The 9,187-nt window shown below is 42.8% G+C and overlaps 1 pseudogene; it reads right to left on the reverse strand.

Annotated features, from left to right (window-relative positions):
- Positions 1 to 358: 358 nt before the first annotated feature.
- LOC102910087 (transmembrane emp24 domain-containing protein 2 pseudogene) lies at positions 359 to 1,041 on the reverse strand (annotated as a pseudogene).
- Between the last annotated feature and the right edge of the window lie 8,146 nt (positions 1,042 to 9,187).

Genomic DNA, 9,187 nt, shown 5'->3' on the forward strand with positions numbered 1-9,187 from the left:
AGGAATTTACTCATTTCCTCCAATGGTTTGTTTGTGTTTCCCTAGATTTCTTTATGAGATGTATTCATCTCCTCTTCAAGGTCCTCTATCATTGTCATATAGTTGGTTTTAAGGTCTTTTTCTTGTGCTCTGGCTATATTGGAATATCCAGGCCCTGCCCTGGTGTGATAGCTGGGCTCTGGTCCTCTGGGAGGCATGACTTGTCCAGCCTTGAACTCTTGAAAAGACCTGTATAATGGGACAGCATTTAAGTGAGAATTATAAGCCAATCAAATTTCAAAATTTCATACTAAAGTCCCTATTATATCAAAGCATATATATATGTATACATATATCAAAGAAATATGAGTCATGACCATTAAGAAAATAAAATATGTAAACTAATGACATTATTATGATGCAGGTGTTTGGTAAACAAGTGAACCATGAATTTGGGATCGACAGAAAAGGCTTTTGAAACAACCCTCTAGACTCCAAAAAATCTCTTCAGGTAGTAGATCTACACCAATGTTTTGGCAACTAGAATAAGAGCTTTGAAGAAGGACCAAAAAACCACTCTACTGTGGTTGATGGTTCTGTGTATGTCCTCCTGGACTTCCATGTACTTCTCCTGTTCATGCTTTACAGCTGTCATCACCACTGCCAGCTCATTAATCATTTCTTATGGCTTGTTCTTTTGATCTTCTATCTCCATGTCTTGTACTTTGGGAACCTCCCCAACGATAATGTTAAACATTATTATCTTTGGAGTCATGGTGGGTATCCTATTACTAAAGCAAAACTTGTACATCCCATCCATGTGGGCTGTGAATGTGTACCTCCTGCTGGACTCTTTGTCTCCTTTATATATTCCTTTTTTATCTGATCATGTGATCTTCACACTGATGTCTGGGAAGCCACCCACCACCACATTGAAAATGAGGCCCATATTGGTGCCTGAGGTGACTAGCTCAAAGAAGCACTCCTATCATGTGCTTAGATATTGACAAAGTAGCCTAAGGCCATGGCCAGGCACACAAGCAGCTCTGTGAGTGTCACCATGGTACAGCATGAGTGAAGCCTAGACCAGACTGCAGCCTCCAGAGCATCCACCGCTGCTGGAGGTGCTATTTTTATCTTATTTTAAAAATGCAGAAAGAAGCAAATAATAATTTCTATTAATATCAATATTAATGTTAATGTTAAAACTTAAAAGAAAGTTGAGGTGTCTTATGCCTTTATCAGCTTTTAAGTTTCTTTAATGTGAAAGAAATGCTTTCCTGTACTTCAAGTATTTTTAACATATAAAAATTGCAAGTCACCTGAAAAGCATCCTTTCTGGTTTGGAAATGTGTAATTTTTTTAAGTGCATTTCAATTGCTCAGAGTCAAGGGATTATTCTATTCACATTGTTTATCGAAGCAATTTGTGCTATTGCATTTTAGGTGACATTTAAGTTGTAAGGTTGCACTAAATGCATTCTGACATTTTAAAAAATTATCATACAGTGTTTTCATGGGGAATGCCTTATTTTAATCATGCTCATCATCACAAGAAAAAAGCTTCAAAGTTTAAGGACACCTGCATAATGACCTGGTCTTTTTAAAAGACAACTTCTTCTTTGTGTTTTTAAACCTATCCACACTGCACTCCATCTTACTTGCCTTAATTCATTCCACTTGGTCTCCCTAAAAAGAACACAATGAATGCCTCCTAAACATTAAGATGTCAAACCAACAAAACTCGGTGACATTTACTCACAGAAGTAATAGTATGTACTTATTAATATTATACTCTCTACTTGAAGATGTAAGAGGCAGCCATGAAACAAAAGAATCAGTCCTTGTGGTTGGTATCTGTAACACCTAAAAAAGTCTATTAAAAAGAGTATTTATGAGATCAAAAACATTATACTAATGTATATATTCCATAGCTCTAATATGAAATGTATTCATATATTCTATGCATTGTAGAGCAGAGTGTCTCTCTATCCTATATTTTCTAAATCAAATTTTTAACCACTGACTTATTTCTCAGATGGTCATTGCATATTTTATTTGATCTAAATATTAAAGGAATGCACTGCCTAGTATAGGAGACAGGCATTATATAAATTGAAAACAAAATATCTACTAGATGATTGATAAATAGATGACATAGATAAAAAAAGTGATGCATGTTCCAAAAAGAAAAATCAACCCAATGTAAAATAATAGAGAAACATAAGGAAGTGGGGCTCCACTTACATAGAATAATCAGAAAAGCTCCTCTGTGGAGATTCTTAGCTTTTAATTAAAGAATAAGTAGGTTTTATTTAACAGAGAATCAAAGGGTCAGAAGAAGTCACATAAGGCAGATATGAGACAAGATTTGACTCTGAATTAGGACCATGAGTACAAAGGAATGTCTACATCCCACTCCTGTTTCAGCAATGCCTATTAATATTTCTCTAAGTAGCTGCACTGCAATTCCTTCACTCTTCTCCATTGTAGAATAGAACAAAGTTTGATCACATAGTACTTTATTCGTTTTTTAGTTTGTATACAGGATTTTTATCACTCCTTTTGGCTTCATTTTTCTTTTACAAATTGTGCTTCCATTAATGGTTTTGTATATGTCTCATTTTAAAGCCTGTATTCATATGATAGCCATCGTTCTTACTGGTGTCCCCCTATTAAAGCTACTATGACTTCTTTCCTAACTGACTTAACACTTGCTTTCTTCTTTCAAGACCTACAGGCACAAAGCACCAGTTTTTGTTTCTTACTTCCCAAAAATATTTCCATTATTTCTGTCCTAACTTTAATAAAACCCAGTCTTAGCCCAGCAATGACCTGAAAGCAAATGACTCATATCTGCTTTGGAAATCTCAGTTTGGGGGCCACACTTGTCCACTGTGCTACACAACCTTCTATCACTTACTCAAACATGACAAACATTGTCCTATTTTGAGATTTTCAAATGTTTCATCCTTCTCTTTAAAATATCTTCTCATAGCTCACTGCTTCCATTGAAACTGCTAAGGGATATGGAACTTGCCAAACACCGATATGCCTTACCTGGTTTCAGGACTGGACCACACTCAGGGTCTACTGTTTCTCCTAATGTGACCAAGAGGTGTGGAACTTCCCTTGCACTTGTCCATCTAAATATTCTTGTTAAAATTTTAAGCCCAAATTTCACATACTATTTCATTTAGCTCCTGAATATATTTGTTTATGTCTTCCAGGACTTTTAGGTTAGTTTTTCAGAAAAAAAAATAAAATGAACAGGCAATTTGATAGAACTAGTTATATGCAAAGGCCAAAGAAATAATTTAAGAAAATACATGTGTAGCAATGAAAGTCATTCATTTTTAATGACCTCAACTCCCACTTCATCATTTTACCATATTTATTTACTTTACTTTCATTTTACTTTCATCTTTTTTATTATTTTTGATAAGAGTACAAAATAACTATTTCAATATGACAATTTCATACTAATATGTAATTATAATTTGTTTATAACCCCACCACCACTACTTTACCTCATCCCTCTTCATCTTTTCACTAGGTTCCTTCCTACTCCCGAATATTTCTCCTTCCATTCACACACACACACACACACACACACACACAAGAACACATAAATATTTTGGTTTTGTCCCCCTTTGCATAACCTTCTCTTCTTCCCATCTCCCTCCCTATATGCCCTTTTCTCCCTCAATAGTCCCCCTTCTACATTCATATATACAAATATATACAGATATATAAAGATATGCATATATTTGAAGTAATATTTTTCTTTCTGAACTTGACCTACTTTGCCTGACATGAACGTTTGAATCTAACCATTTTCCTGTAAATGAAATAATTTCATTAGTCTCTATTGCAAAATAAAACATCGTATATATATATATATATATATATATATATATATATATATATAACATTTTCTTTGATCATTCATCAGTTGAAAAATAACTAGTCTGATTTCATATTTTGGCTATCATAAATAGGGCATATGAATAGTATGAATGGGTTTATAAATAGTACATAAATAAACATGGGTGTGAATATGTGATATTCTGACTGTTCTAGGTAGTTATTTTGTCAACATAAAACAAGCTAGAGGCATCTGGATAAAAGGGAATATAATTGAGAAAATACCTCCATTAGATTGGTCCATGAAAAATGTCTGTAGGACATTTTCTTGGTTAATGATTGATGTAGGAGGATCCAGCCCACTGTGGACAGTGCCACCCCTGAACAAGTAGTCCTGAGCTGTATAAAACTTCACATATCTAGTCCTATCATTTTGAAGGCAATGGCATGTAGATCTAGCCCTAGGGTAGCTTCTGATAAGAGCAAACAGAGACTGTGCCAATCAAGAGCCAAATGTAGTCTCAGGCCAGGGTCAAGATAGGTCTCCGAATGGGACCCAGGGCAGTGTCCTACTGAGAATGAGGGAAACTCCAACCAGGGTTGAGAGAGGTCTGTGATGGAAACCAAGGGTAGTCTCTGATGAGAGCGGAGATGAGGGCGGAGAGAGGCTTCAGAGAGGGCTGGGCCTAGGAAATTAACAATTTGGGCCAAGGGAGGGCTTCATGTTTAATCTCAAAGAGGATGAGAATGATCTCCAACTAGGAACAAGTGATGCAAAGAGAGAGTCTGATAAGGACATAGGGTGGTCTCCAAGGTTGGGGGTGGTGCAGACCTCCATCAAGGGCTATGGGAAGCTTTTAATAAAGATAAGGGCAGTTTCTCAAGGCCAAAGTAGGTTTCCAATGTGGACCCAGGGTGATCTTCTACCCAATGTAAGGGAAGTTTCAATGGATCTCTCACAAGGGCTAAGAGTGGTCCTCAAAAAATGCAGAAAGAGGTGGTTGGTACCATGGCCAAGGGAGGGCTCCAAAAGGAGACCAGGGAAGCTGTGATGAGATCTGAAGGAAGTTTCTGACCAGGGTCCAGGGAGGTTTTACCAGAGCCAAATGAAGCTCTGACAAAGGCAGCATGTGGACTTGGAACGGGCCCAAAGGAAGATTTTAATGGGGGCCTAGGGTAGTCTCTGAACAAATCCACAAGAAGCTCAAATCATAGCCTAGGGTGATCAGCAAGAAAGAGGGAAAGTTTAGACAAGGACAAAAAGGTAGTCTCTAACCCAGAATCAAGGGAAGCTTTGACCAAGATTTAAAGAGGTCTCCAATGAGGGCCAAGGGGGATCTGGGGGTAGTCTCTGATTATATCAGAGTATGTGAAAAAGGCAGACAGAGGCCTTGGACAGAGTCTAAAAAAGTTCTGATAGAAAGCAAGCACAGTTTCCTAGCAGGCATGGAAGAATGTGGGACAAGGGAAAAGCAGTCTCTAACTAGAGCTGAGGGAGTTCTCTGACCGTGACAGAGGAAGGCTGAGGGAACTTCTGACAGGGCCAAGGAGATCTCTGACTGGAGAGTCCAGGGAGCCTCTGAGGAGAGCTGAGGACACATTTTGACCAGGTTCAAGGGATGTCTCTAAATGGCCACAAGGGTGGTCTCTGATGAGGGCATAGGAAAGCTGCAAACAGGGGGGAGCAGTTTCTGCCCAAGCAGGGGTGCTCAGACCAGAACAGGCTCACCAGAGTCAACAGAAGCTCTTAACAGGATCTAGGGAAATCTCTGACTGCAAATAAAGGGGGCTCTAATAGGGCTTTGACAAGCTCCAAGAGAGCCAAGCAAGATCTCTGTGCCCCAAGGGAAGTCTCCCACCAGCACCTGGCCTACGGATGTCTCTAGCCAAGGCAAAGGAAGGCTGCTATGCGGCACCAAGGAAATGTCTGTGATGTCTAGAGGTTTGTACCAGCGCCAAGGAAGTCTCCCACTGGGACCTATGTGGTCTGTCTCTAATGAAAGAAGTGGGAAGCATTGATACTGACAAAAAGCAGTCTGTGACCAGGGTACAGGGAACCTCAGACCAGTGTCTATGGAAGTGCCTACCCAGGTAGAGGACAGTAGCAGACCAAGGTCAAGGACAGCTCTTAAAGGTGCTTAGTGGAGTCCCCAGGCAGGGTTCAAGGAGGATTCAACAGGCAAGGGGCTGTGGATTGCCTCTGAAAAGCACAAAAAAGACTGTGAAGAAGAACCAAATTGTTCTCTGACAAGGTTCAAAAGGGAATATTGTTGCAGACCAGGAAAGTCACAGTCCAAAGCCCTGGGAAACTTGGACCACAGCCTAGATTGATTTCCAAAGAACACAAGGGGAGGTTGGAATAGGGGACTAATACACCCTCTGAAGAGAACTGAGGAAGGCTTCAACCAGGATTTTTGAATCTGTGACTAGGGCCAAAGTCAATCTGTGACCAGAACCTAGGGAGATTCCTAACAGGGCAGAGGGTGAATTCTCACCAGACATCTAAGAGGGCTGAGGCCTCTCTGAAACTAGAGATAAGGGAGGATCCAGTGGATCTGAAGGAGGCTCCAGTGGGACAGATGAATGTCTCTAATGATGCCCCTATGAGAGCAGCTGACCATGCCATGGCCAAGGAAGCCTGAAAACAAAGTGAGGCGTATTTGTGACTAGAGAAGACAAAGTTCTGAGAGGAAGACAGGTGTTCTATGACCTGGGCCCAGTAAGCTTCAACCAGGAACAAAGGAGGCTTCAATGAGGGCAAAAGGCAGTCTCTGACTAGGGCTCTGGGAGGTCTCAAGTGAGTCAAAGGACAGACTCTGATCAGGGTCAGGGGATATTCTTAAGAGTGCCTAAGGCAGTCTCAGATTGGGGTTGAAGGGTCTCTGACAGGATCAGAGCTGGGACCAAGAATAGTCTGTGAGGAAGGGCAGAGGGAGGTTTCATTAAGTGACCAAGATATCCTCTGACCAGGTAGAAGGGAGACTGCCATCAGAGCCAAATTGATGAGTCTGATGGGGGTGGAGGGTATTCTCCAATCAAAGTCCCAAAAAGCTGAGGATGATTCCAATGAAAGGAGAGGCAGACTGGAGGCAGGGACCAAGGAATCTTGAACCAGAGCCTAGAGGGTGCGCTCTGGGTGGGGTCTGAGGGCTATCTTCAAATAAGGCAGAGCAAGTCTGACCTTATAGCCAAGTAATGTTCCCAGCCACTGAGAAGGAGACTTCAATGTAGGCCAAAGGCAGTCTCTTGACCAGTGCTGAGGGCAGCTCCAATCAAGGCAGAGAGTTCACTCTACCCAGGGTCAAGGAAAGCTCTCAAGTGGGCCTAGGGGAGTCTCCCATCAGACCCAAGAAAGACTTCAAAGGCACAGAGAAAGGCTTCAATGGGGCTGAAGGCAGTCTCTCACTAGGTCAGAGTGAGAAGTGAAAGCCATTGTCTGACCAAGAAACATGGCGGCTTTGACCAGGGCCTAGAGTAGTTTCTGACTGGGGCCAAGGGCAATCTCCTACCAGGCTCAATGGAAGTTAGGACCAGGTCCTAATGTTTTCTCTAACCGTAGCTGAGGAAATGTAATATTGGGTCCATGTAAGTTCTCCCATAAGTTTCCAAGGAGCCTTAAAGGAGAGCCCTGGCAGAACTGTACCAGCTGAAGGCAATCTCTGACCAGGGTTCAAGAATCTCTAAGCAGGCCCAAAGACAGACTCTGACTAGGTTCACTGGAAGTTTTAAAAGAGCCAAGGGAATTCTCTGAACTATCTAACCAGGGCTGAGGAAGGCTTCAAAGAGACTGTGAGAGGCTCGGATTGGGTTAGGACTGAGTCTAAGAGAATTCTCTGACCAGGCAAGGGAGAGACTGCGAGGGGCTGTGGGGAGTGACCAAGGTATCCTCTGAGCAGGATGAAGGGAGGCTTCCACCAGGGGAAAAGAGGACTCTGGTGAGTACAAAGGTGTTCTCCAGCCAAATCCCTAGGAAGCAGTGATCAGGGTTTAGGGTGGTCTCTGATGAAGGCAGAGGGAGACCGTGACCAAAGACAAAGGTGGTCTCTGACCAGAACGAGGGAAGACTACTACCAAAGCCTGGAGGCAGTAGTTTGTGTATGTCTCCTGGTGGGGTCTGAAGGCCTTTATCTGAACAGTGCAGAGTATGGCCATGATTAGGGATAAGAGAGGTGACCAAAGGAATCAGAGGAATGTCTCTGGCCAGGGACCAGGGAGAACCCATAACGAAGAATCTGACAAGGATCAGGTAAGCTCTAAAGAAGGCCTAGAGTTCTCGGGCCAGGCCTGAGGATGGGGTTGAAAAGGGTGCTAGCGGGGTTGAGGATGGTCTCTGACTAGGCCAGAGTGAGAGTATGAGAAGGGACAAAAGCCTTCTCTGACTGGTGTTCAGGAGACTTTGACCAGGAACTAGAGGATGTCTCCAAGTGGAACAAAAGTCAGTCTCCTACCAGGCCTGAGGGAGACTGGAACAAAAACCAGTGCTTTTTCTTACTAGGGCTAAGGGAGCTCTCTCACTAAGGCAGAGGGATGTTTCAACAAGGGTTAAGGGAAGTTGCTTCCAGAGTCAAAGTGTTTGACAAGTTTCCAGGAAGCCTCTTAGGTGGGCAAAGGGCGCAATTTGGACCTTAGAGTGGTCGCCAGAAGAGCAGATGAAGGCCACAAAGAACGCAAAGGCATTCTACCACCAAGTCCCAAGAGATTGCAATGAGGTCCAAGATAGATGCATGCCAGGGCGAAGCGGTGTCTCCAACCACGATGAAGGGATGTTCTTAAAAAGGACAAGGGCAGCCTTCTGACTGGCACATAGGAAGATTTCAACAGGACATAAGGAGGTTCCAAGGAGCCTGAGGAGGCCTTTGATGTGGGCTAAAGGCAGTCTCCCACCAGGACATGACCTATGTTGATGTCCAGCTACAATAGAGGAAGGCTACTATGAAGCACCAAGGAGGTATCTTGTCAGGGCTGAGGAAGGTTTCCCAAAGGTCCCTAAGAGAGTGGTGTTCAATGAGGGGAAAAGGAGGTTTGGATGGTGACTGAAGGCAGTGTTTGACCAGGGCCCCAGGAAGCACTAAGCAGCCCAGAGGCCAGACTAACCAGGGTCCAGTGAAGGTTTTAAAAGTACTTAAGGTGCTCGCTGATGAGGGCTTCAGAGCCTTCAATGAGGCTTAGAGAGTCCCTCATGGAGTCAGGGCTGAGACCAAATGCAGTCTGTGATCATGGCCGACAGAGGCAAGGAGGTGTGACTAAGGCATCCTCTAACCAAGGCCAAAGGAGGCTTCTACCAGGGCAAAGAAAGACTCTGATGAGGACAAGGGAATTCTGTGATCCAAGCTCTAAAAATC

Source organism: Peromyscus maniculatus, chromosome X, assembly GCF_049852395.1.
Source record: "Peromyscus maniculatus bairdii isolate BWxNUB_F1_BW_parent chromosome X, HU_Pman_BW_mat_3.1, whole genome shotgun sequence".
Taxonomy (NCBI): Eukaryota; Metazoa; Chordata; class Mammalia; order Rodentia; family Cricetidae; genus Peromyscus; species Peromyscus maniculatus.